Genomic DNA, 10,694 nt, shown 5'->3' on the forward strand with positions numbered 1-10,694 from the left:
TCTTTGTTTCCCAAACATTGCAAGGCCTAGAGGAGGTAAATAGGAGCAAACCAAGATGCGTGCCGGTGCCTGGGTCTCACTTGTCCCGAAGAATAAAGATCATCATACCAAGCAGCCCGGGAAAGAGAGCAGGGTGGCCACGTGAGTGGGTTGGTGAGTTCGTCCTGAAGAATACAAAAGACAGCACTGGATTCCGGAAGATGGAGACATGGATGTGTTCTCCTGCCTTCCTCACCCTCCCTACACTTTTTTGGGCTAACGCTACTACTTTGAAGGCTGTCTGAAGCGTCAAGTTTCCTAAAACAGGGGATGGAGGGGATATGGGGCCTCATTCTCCGAGGTTCCAGGGGCAGGCAGTTGACCAGAAGCCAAGGGGGAGGTTTCCTGTGCTCTAGGCATGAGGCAGAGTCCAAGCTGCCAGACCTTGTCTCTGCCCGAATGGACACAGATTACCTACTGCCCAGGAGCCTTGCTGACCCTGGAGGACCTGGAGGGGCATCCCTGGTGGACTGAATTGCCCAGGACCTCACCGCTGGGACAGCAGGCCTGGGTCCTCACACCAGGGCGCTCCTTCCATCCCCTCAGCAGAGGGTCACACTTTAAGCAAAAAACTGACAGAGAACTACAGACCCCAGAGGACAAGGAAACAGTAAAACCCACCTGCCAGCCGGCCCTCTTCTGGTTCGTGTTTTACGACACATCTTAAAGGAGTCAGTGCGGACTCAGAAAGCCTCGAATGCGGTCGTAAATCAGTCCAAACACCACGCGCTTTGAGTGATAGGCGCTCAGAGAGCTGAGATATTGTGTTTTGGGGGTGAGAACAGCATCTCGATCTCCCTCGGAAGAAGAGGGAAGAAAGTGTAAAATGCACGGAAAATTCCAATGAGAGAAGCTGGGGCCATGAAGGTGATAATACGAGAGTTTAGGAAAAGCCCATCAAGTAGAAAAAGTAAGCAGCCTGAGAAATCGGGAAGAAAACAGTAAGAAAAAAGCGCTTGAGAAGGAGTGAGAAAACGCTGTCAGGCTCAGGAACTCGGGGGAGGAGGGAGAAAGGTTGCTGCAGTCACTGGGGACGGCCTCGGCTTTGCGGTCTTACACGAAGGCTGGAAACTGGCTTGTGCTTAGTTCCAAGACGAGAAATGGGAAAAGTCAGAGCCACAGAGATTTTGGAGCCAATGTGTCCGCCAGTCTCAGTTCATTGTAAGAAACTGAGAAGTGACGTGACAAGCCCTGGGCCTCATGGCCAGGGAGGGACAGAGGGGACATGAAACCTGCTTTTTGACTTCGAATCAGAGCTTCCTCCCACCCCCACGTTTCTTGCCGTTGGAGGCATGGTCCTGGGCATCATGGCAGAGCAGGCCTCCACGCCGAGCCCTGTCCCGGGTCCTGACTCTGAAGGAGGCCGCGTGTTCCCCCTCTCACACCTGGCCAGGAGCCAGAATAACTGCCCAACTCACAAGCAGTGCCCAACCCAACCCCCACGGAAACATTTTTGTCAGCTAAACCATGGCTGGCCTGGTGTGGCTGGCCCTTATAAGGTGCGGGACTCAGTCCAGCAGGGCCCCGGCACCTTCTCATGTCACCCTCGCAATGATCTTTCCAACATGGCTATTAACATCATACCCCTTGTAGAGACAGGGACGTGAGACCTAGAGAATTGGCATCTGCCCACGGTCACAGAGAGCAGCCAGGTTTTCTCCATGCTGAATCCCATCGCTATTCAGAGTTTCCAGATGTGGTTTGCCTTGTTAAGAAAGTTTCCATACAAGGCAGTACAGACTCAAAACTAACCCAGTCACCATTGCCTGCTCCTCCATGACCAAAGGGCTCCTCAGCAGTACCCTTTGTTGTATATTTGGTTTTTCGTGAGGAAGATTTGCTCTGAGCTAACATCTGTTGCCAATCTTCCTCTTTTTTTTTTTTCTCCCCAAAGCCCCAGTACATAGTTGTATATCCTAGGTTGTAAGTAACACTAGTTCCTCTATGTGGGATGCCGCCACAGCACGGCTTGATGAGCGGCGCTAAGTCCATGTCCAGGATCTGAAGTGGTGGACCCAGGGCCACCAAAGTGGAGTGCGTGAACCTAACCTCTTGGCCATGGGGCTGGCCTCTGTATATTTATGATACCACACATTTTATTCATGGCATTTGCCCAATAAAGACTGGTTTTCTGTGCAGTGAAGATAAAGACAATGATGGCTGGTTTACCGAGGTCCTACTGCAATGCCAGGCCCTTTCCACCCATGCCCGCTCATTCTCACGAGTGCCCTGCAGGGCAGGACTTCTGATCTTCTCCTTGCCAGCGAAAGCAGCAGCTCGGGCATTACCCTGAGTCACTCTGATGGGGAGCAGCAGGCGGAACTCAGCCCCAGAGGCCAGACGGCACTGCTCTCCAGGCACAGCTCAGGGTCCAGCGGACTTCATTACTCCTCACCCTGTGCCTGGCCCAGGCCTCTCCTGGGTCTGGCTGGACTTGGTGAGTGCTTGGTCATTGCTGTTCAGTCATAGTGACAGCCGCTGTAGGAGACATAACGTGGTGACTCCATGTATGGCTGTGGGCCACCTGCCTTCCCTGTGGCTTGCTTAGGGCTCTGGGGAGTCAGCAGCTCCAACACTGTTTTATAGCATAGCTGAACAAACAGCTGACAGCCTGACTGAAGAAGTCAGAGCTCTAAACACGAAACTTTAAATACAACGATATAAGGCAGAGTCCTTCCCTTACACTTTTAGCAACAATTTGTCAATCACCCACTACATGCGAGGCATTTCTCTAGATACAGCAGCAAACAAGGCACTTGGGACCTCCTGGAGCTCAAATCCCGGTGGGGGACACAGACAACACACAAGGAAGTATGATGATTTCCCATAGTGACCAACACTGGAATAAAAGCAAGACCTTGTGATGGAAGGTGTCTGGGAGGGGTGACCTTAGAGTGGTAGGGGTCTCTGAGAGGATGCCGTCTCAGTGGGGCCCCAAATGGTGAGGAAGAGCCCTCATCGAGAGGACTGCCACACACGTCAAAGTGGGGGAGCCCACAGTCGGGGTGCTGAGTTTGGGAAGGAACAGCTGGGCCTTCAGACCCCTGGACACAGGGCTGCTCTCCTGGCAGGTCGGAAGAGGCCGGCTGGAGTCACAGAGTGGAGTCCCAGAAAGCTGGCTGCTCCTCCTGCCTCCAGCTGCAAGGGGAGGCCCACTGCGCCATCCCAGGGACCAGCCTGGTTGACAGGAGCCAGGAGATGATCTTCACCTTGGAGAAGAAAAACCCCTCTCCCTGCTGGGGCCGCCGGCATGGGCAGGTGCAAATCTTGTTTTCAGGCTACAGCAACAGAGTGAGAAACTCCTGCAATATTCAGGGAAATCATCCACTGGGTTTTAGTCCAAATATCTACCGATAGAGGCCAGGCACAGAAAGCCCACAGGCCGGCTGCGGCCAGGGTCAGACTGGCCACTGCTGCCCACGCCAGATGTCTTGCTCACGAGTGGGGCTGAAGGGCGCTGGGAACCGAATGAGCTGCCCTGAGGGGCTGAACTCAAGTAACTGAACACAACTGTGTGTGTGCTGGACTCTGAAATGTTTTACCAAAACAACTGCAGAAGAATAAATAAAGGGAAGGAAAAAAGAAAAGAATACATCCCTTTTAACAATCCAATTAAAATAAGAACAGCCTACTTTCTAAAGCCACTGGACAGGGCATATGCTCACCACTGCCCCGTGATTTGGCGAGGGGTGTGTAGCACGGATGCTCAGAAAGAGCCCTGTGGGAGGTGGCTGGAAGAGGCTTCCAGGAAGAGGGCCAAGGATTACCAAGAAGCACTGCGGTAGGACCTTCCCCCGCTCCCTCCAAAACGTTTATTGAGCACGACTTACATGCCCTACACTGGCTGGGAGAGGACGATGAACAGCCTGTCCGTGCCCTCGTTCTGCCAGTGAACAAACAATGGAGTCACAGGCTGTTAAGAGACTTGCTAGTAATGGGCGGGGCTGAGATTTGCTTTTAGGCCTTTGGAGTCTAAACCCAGTGTTTTGGGAAAAAGACCCCGGTTTGGACTGGGCCAGCTCCTGGCAGCCTGAGAAGGTGCGTCTGCGGTTTCCTGCCCTCCTCCATCCTCTTTAAAGGGCCTTCTTGCTCACCACTCCCCGTCTTCCCGGCAAAGGCCCGACCCGAGGCCCTGCGTGCCAGGAAACGGCTTGCTTGGCTTCCTCCAGGTCCAAAGGGGAAACTGGCCCCTCTATAAGAGGCAGGAATGGTCTGAGCTGATCCATGATCTCCAGGAGCATGTATAAATGGGTGTATGTATGTGTGTATGCGTGTGTGAGTATATCTGTCTATTTATGGCTCTGAGCCTCCTTTTGGCCATTTTCGAGCGGGCGGGTAGGACAACTCATTTCCCAGTGAGAACATCTGCCTCAGCGATTGACAGAAGCCAGGGGAAGAGCCACATCCATTTCAAAGAGCATCAGTCAGCTCTGCCCACCCAGCAGTTTCAAGTTGGAAGGAGGCCGGGGATTTGGAACATGGCCATCTCCGGGGAGGGTCAAATCTTTCCAAATCTGCACACTAGGTGTGGTTACTGGCCCTGGAGACCAGGGCTCACCAGGCAGCTGTTATTCTTTCTCCTAAGAAGTGAGACGAGGCACAGGTGACTTCAGAACTAGCTCCGAGAGGTGCTCTGAGTGCCTCTGGCTGAGAAGAGGATGAACTTGCATGTGTTCCTCAAGCTGGGGGGAAAGACAGGGATCAGGCAGGAAGGTCCGGGAGGAGGGCACGTGGCCAGTTGCTATCACCTGATGCTTCCCACTCAGGGCTTTTAGGGGCTCATGGAGTTGCAAAGCAATTGGTCTACGTCCCTTTGTGGACTTCCCTCCTCCTTTCCCTGCCCAGAGACGGAGGAGTCTTGGACTCAGGGCGACAGAGGCCCTCGGCTGGGCTGTGCCTGGGCTGACCGAGATGCAGCAAGTCCAGTGGTATCTGGTGTTCACTGTCAGCGACTCTGCGTGGAGAGAGAGCCCTAAGCTTGAGGGAAGAATCCTATGCAAAGGACCTGCGGCCGGCTTTTGTCCGGTGGGCTGTCAACATTTCCATATGTAACTGATGCTTTTGTACAGCCAGTGGTCCCAGTGTTTACCCTTAACCCAGATGTCTCCAAGTACTACAGAAAAACCCAAGTCTTACTTTTTACAATATGAAATGAGATTTGGTGTTCTTTTCATGGCACATGGGTTTTATTTTAATGGACTAGTCTGGTAAATCCAAAAAGTCACTTTTGAGTTTTTTGAGGATGAAATCTTATAATAAACAATGTGAATTTTTCTCATTGACATTGAGTACATGCTGACTTACCTAGTTTGTAGTTCTTATCTTCCTTTTTCCTTTTTTTCCAATTAAAAAGAAACCTGAATGATTTGAAATTAGATAACTGCTTACCTGTCTTTTGACTCCTAGTGTTGGCATCTGCTGTGGAGGGCTCCCGTCAGAACTGGGGCTGATCTGTGAAGGGTTAATTTACAGCATACATTCAGCATAAGAGTAATTGTGTAGCTTAGAAGTGCTGGGCTGGCCTGCTGGCACAGCGGTTAATTTCGCATGTTCTTCTTCGGTGGCCCAGGGTTCACTGGTTCGGATCCCAGGTGCGGACCTACGCATGGCTTGACAAGCCATGCTGTGGCAGGCATCCCACATATAAGGTAGAGGAAGATGGGCACGGATGTTAGCTCAGGGCCAGTCTTCCTCAGCATAAAAGAGGAGGATTGGCAGCAGATGTTAGCTCAGGGCTAATCTTCCTCAAAAAAAAAAAAAAAAAAGTGCTGTATCACCCAGGAAAAGAATGTGAGCTCCCTCTTCTGCTTTCATTTCTCTTTTTTTTTGTTTTCAGCTCAGGGTTGACCTAGTGAGTGAAGCTGGCCAAGTCTGTAGGGAAGTGTAGAGACTCCTGGAGGCCACCAGAACTGGAAAGGGCCCTCTTCCTGAAGGAGCCCCAGACTATGCTGAGGACGCCTTTGGTCAAATGGCATTCTGCCCTGTTCTTCCTTCTCTGTCGTCTTCCCTCTGTGGGGATGTAGGAGATGGTCTCAAGGAGTGCTAATTGTCTTATAACTATAGCTGTTAATGAGAAGGGAGAAGATAAGGAAAGCTCCCTGCCTGCTTTCCTCCCCCTTTTGCCCCTCCCTCCCTCTCTTTTGTCCTTCCCACATCTCCCAAGCATCATGGGGCCTAGCTCTAGGGTCCCCAGCAGTTGGCACACCGGTGCTGAGGATGCTTACAGACCAGTGGGAGAAACAGACCAATCAGTGTGATGGAGTGTTATGGAATCTGTGAGAGGCTTGTGAGGGATACAGCTCGCAGAGTGGTCCTTCCCCAGAGATGGTGGTGGGGAGTGGGGGAGATAGGAAATGGGGGTGGGGGCAGGTGGGGCGCTGCAGATTGTGTTTCACCCTCCCAGATGCAAGACGCTTGTATTATACAGGGCCAGCCGTACCTCTGCCAAGGTGGGCAGTGCATTTTCAAGGTTCACGGCCACTTCTTAAGGCCTATGAAAATCCATGCCAGCTTTTAAAATGTGGGGTTTGTTGTTGCTGTGCTCCTTGACCAGCCTGCGAGTTAGTCAGTCCGGGGTGGCCAGTTCACGGTAGTGGGGCCCAGGATGTATGTCGTGGGCCATCTCTACTGATTAAATCAGGGTTCCATTCAGTTCTCTCTTGACTTCTCTGTCACATTTAGTATGGCTGGCACCCTTCTGGAAGCTTCCTCCCCCTTTAGTCTTCTCACAGGTTGTTCATTCTTCCTCCACCTGGTCTTTGGGTACTCATCAGGGCTGGCCCTAGGCCCTTTCCTTTCCTTAGCAAAGAGTTGGTGGGGGGCCTGAACTCGTCCCTGCCCTGCCCGGCCCTGCCCTCTGCTGGCTCCAGGGCTGCCCTCCCCAGGGCCTCCCCTTCCTCTCTCCTATCAGCTTCTTTAATAAGCAGTGCTAGTCTTCTTTTTTAATTCTTTTTTTTCTAATCAAAGGAGTACATGTATCTAGTTTACAGAATCCGTACAACTGAATACTCTTCCAGTGTTGGTACAGACAACGTAGAGCCACTGATTTTGTTAGTTTTGGAAACTTTTTAAAGTGAGGTTTTAAAACAAAAAAGTAGCTCCGAGTCCAAAGAGTGAGCTCGTTCTTCCTGCTGGCTCATCCAAGGGCCTTGAGAGAGCACCCCGCAGGCGTTGGGGGCACTTGGGGGTGAGGAGACTTCTTATAGGGGAAAGGGTCGGTTAGTTAGACTCCCCTGTTTTTTTCTTGTTTTGCTTTTGGTTGCTTTAGGACCTTGTTGCAGGGAGAGAGGGTTCCCTAAAGGAGAATACTGGCTAATAAATGGGACTAGCTCACAGTCCCTGATTAATGTCTAAGCTGTGAAAAGAAGGAAGCAAGTAGCCATCAGTTGTTGCATGTTATTTGCTGAACATTGCTAACTAAGTCCTGCAGGAATGTGTGAAATGGTACATATGGTTTCATAAAATAACATAAGGCAGAAGGGAAAGTAATTATGGACCTCAGGAGTTACGAGGAGGGAAGCCAATTATTCCTTGTCGTGGAAGCAGCATGAGCCAGGCAGTGCATGTGGGAGAAGGCAGTGGGGGATGGGGACCCATCAGGAGGCCTGACTCCCTGGGAGATGAGTCAGAAGGGAGTGTTGGCTGTTGAGGGCTCATGGCTGTGTCTCTCTGGGAATAGCTGTTAGGAGCCAAAGGGAGCCATCTAGGCCAAGGAGATGCTTTCTCCCCAGGACAGAACATCCACTGAGTGGTTGCTGGGGGGGTCCAAAGGCCAGGTGATTCTGTGGGGCATATCTTGGTCCTCCCTGCCCAACTGGATGGTCAATGTGCAAATACTGCAGCCACAGCCTGAGAAGGGCATGGTGATCAGGGGCACAGACCCTTGGGTTGAGGGTCTTGTCGCTCCACCAGGTGAGCCACATAAAGCAGCAGGGGTGCCGGCCCAGGGTAAGGGAATGTAGAGTGGGTGGAGGAGGAAGGAGAGGAATACCAGTTTAAGTTGTGCCCTGAGATCAGCTGCAGGGCTGGGGGTTGCAGTCTGTCCATTAATCCTCTTCTCAAAGTTCCCCAGGCCCAGTAGAATCCTAGAGGAAGTGGAATCAACAGCACAAGGACTGACTGTGATGGACACCTGGATCCCCTCTTCAGGACCACTGGCACTTACTCCCCCGGGGTGCTGGGTGCATTGACTGGAGCTGCCCTCATCTCAAGGGAGCCTACTCACCCAAGGTCACACCCCCTCGCAGGGGCATCCTCTGCTCAGTGACTGGTTGATTCGGGAGTCCAAAGGTCTGGCCCCTTTCCCTCAGCTGGGGACAACTCTGAAGGGCCAAGCTAACTCCAGAGCTCCCAGTGGCATCAGCTGAGGCCTCTGTCGCACCCCAGCATGGCTGCTGCACTGCGACACCACAGTTCGTTTCCCCCTCTGCTGCAGGCTGCTCCCTGCGAGTGTTGCTCCCAGGAGCACATCTCCAGAAACCCCTCCTGTACGCCAGTCTCCGGTCAGCTTCCTGGCACCTGATCTAAGACACAGCCCAGAGCAACAGTTTTGATCAGTGTTGTGTTTCCTCTTATCGATGTCATCCAGTATGAATGACCCTGTCATGATTTTCACTGAAAAAGAGACATCTATTCTACATCTGGCCACTCATCTTGAAGCTGATTTTATTTTGTAATTTCATAGTTGTCCTGGACCCTCTGCCTCACTCTCCTGTGAAAGCGTCCAGGGACCTCACCAGCACTATTTCTAACCTCACAAATACGTAAATAAGTCAGTCCTGCCTTTACTCTTCACAAAAAGTCTTAATTTCCCAATTGTAAAATTAATTACATGCAATTGTAGATAGCTTAGAAAATAAGATTAAAAGTTACACATAATCCCCCTACTTAGAAATGACCACTTTAATAATTTCGTGTTTCCAACCTTCTAAGAATTCTGGTTGAGGCTATACTGTACGCTGCCTTTCACACCTGACATTGTATCCTATGCATTTCTCCATGTCATTAAAAATCCTTTCTAAAGATGATGTTTGAAAGGCGGTATAATAGTCCAAGGTGAAGGTTGAGTCCTCACGCAGTAAACTTTCTCTGATGTCAGGCCTCCAGGTCAGCATCAGTGGCTTTTTGTTTTCTTGTTTTTTTTGCTAAGGAAGATTTGCCCTGAGCTAATATCCACTGCCAATCTTCCTCTTTTTTTATGTGAGCCACTGCCACAGAATGACCACTGACAGACAAGTGGTGTATGCCTGTGCCTGGGAACAGAACCTGGGCCACTGAAGTGGAGCACGCCGAACTTAACCACTAGGCCACCAGGGCTGGCCCATCAACAGCATTTTGAGTGAACTGGAACAAGTCTACTCACATGGAGTGACAAAGCCAAAGGGCAAAATGCTTTTCCACCTCCAGAGTGTGGACTCAGGTGTGTCTTTATTGGTTTCCACATGGGCACTTTGCTCTGTGAAGTCTGGAAGCCTTTTTTTTGGAGGGGGGAAGATTAGCCCTGAGCTAACATCCGCTGCCAATCCTCCTCTTCTTGCTGAGGAAAACTGGCCCTGAGCTAACATCCGTGCCCAACTTCTTCTATTTTTTATATGTGGGACACCTGCCACAGGATGGCTCAATTAGCAGTGCATAGGTCTGCACCCAGGACCTGAACCAGCAAACCCTGGGCTGCCAAAGGGGAGTGCACGAACTTAACCACTATGCACCCTTATAGGGCTGGCCCTGTAAACCTTTTGTGGGTAGAATCTAGAATTCTTTGCATCCCCTTGAGCACCATTTCCCAAAATATACGTCTGGTTCATGCTTTTAGATGGCATACAGGTGAATGTTATTATTTTTAAATTTCAAAACTTATTGGGGGCTGGCCCCGTGCCGGAGTGGTTAAGTTCGTGCACTCCCCTTCTGCGGCTCAGGGTTTTGCCAGTTCGGACGCTGGGCGCGGACATGGTGCTGCTCATCAGACCATGCTGAGGCAGCGTCCCACATGCCACAACTAGAAAGACCCACAACTAAAATATACAACTATGTACTGGAGGGATTTGGGGAGGAAAAGCAGGCAAAAAAAAAAAAAGAAGAAGAAGATTGGCAACAGTTGTTAGCTCAGGTGCCAATCTTTAAAAAAAAAAAACTTATGTAAATTATCCAGGACTTCACAAATACTACTGCTTTGGTAAAGTAAAAAGCATTTAAGAGTTGATAGGTAGTTGGAACATGAAAAGATGCTCAACATCACTGATCATTAGGGAAATGCAAATCAAAACACATAAGATACACACCTCCACACTCACTAGGATAGCTAATAAAAAAAAAAACACCCAGACAGCCACAAGTGTAGGCGAGGTAGTAGAGAAATTGGAACCCTTGCGCATTGCTGGTGGGAAGGTAAAATGGTGAAGCCATTGTGAAACAGTATGGTGGTTCTCCACAAAATTAAAACATAGAATCACCCATATGATCCAACAATTCCCCTTGTGAGTATATACATGTAAGAATTGAAAGCAGGAACTCAATGTACACCAACGGTCATAACACATTGTTCACAATAGCCAAAAGGTAGAAACGACCCAAATGTCCATCGATGGATGAATGGATAACAAAATGTGGTGTGTATATATATACATACAATGAAATATTCAGCCTTCAAAAGGAATGAA

Source organism: Equus asinus, chromosome 21, assembly GCF_041296235.1.
Source record: "Equus asinus isolate D_3611 breed Donkey chromosome 21, EquAss-T2T_v2, whole genome shotgun sequence".
In the NCBI taxonomy this organism is placed as follows: Eukaryota; Metazoa; Chordata; class Mammalia; order Perissodactyla; family Equidae; genus Equus; species Equus asinus.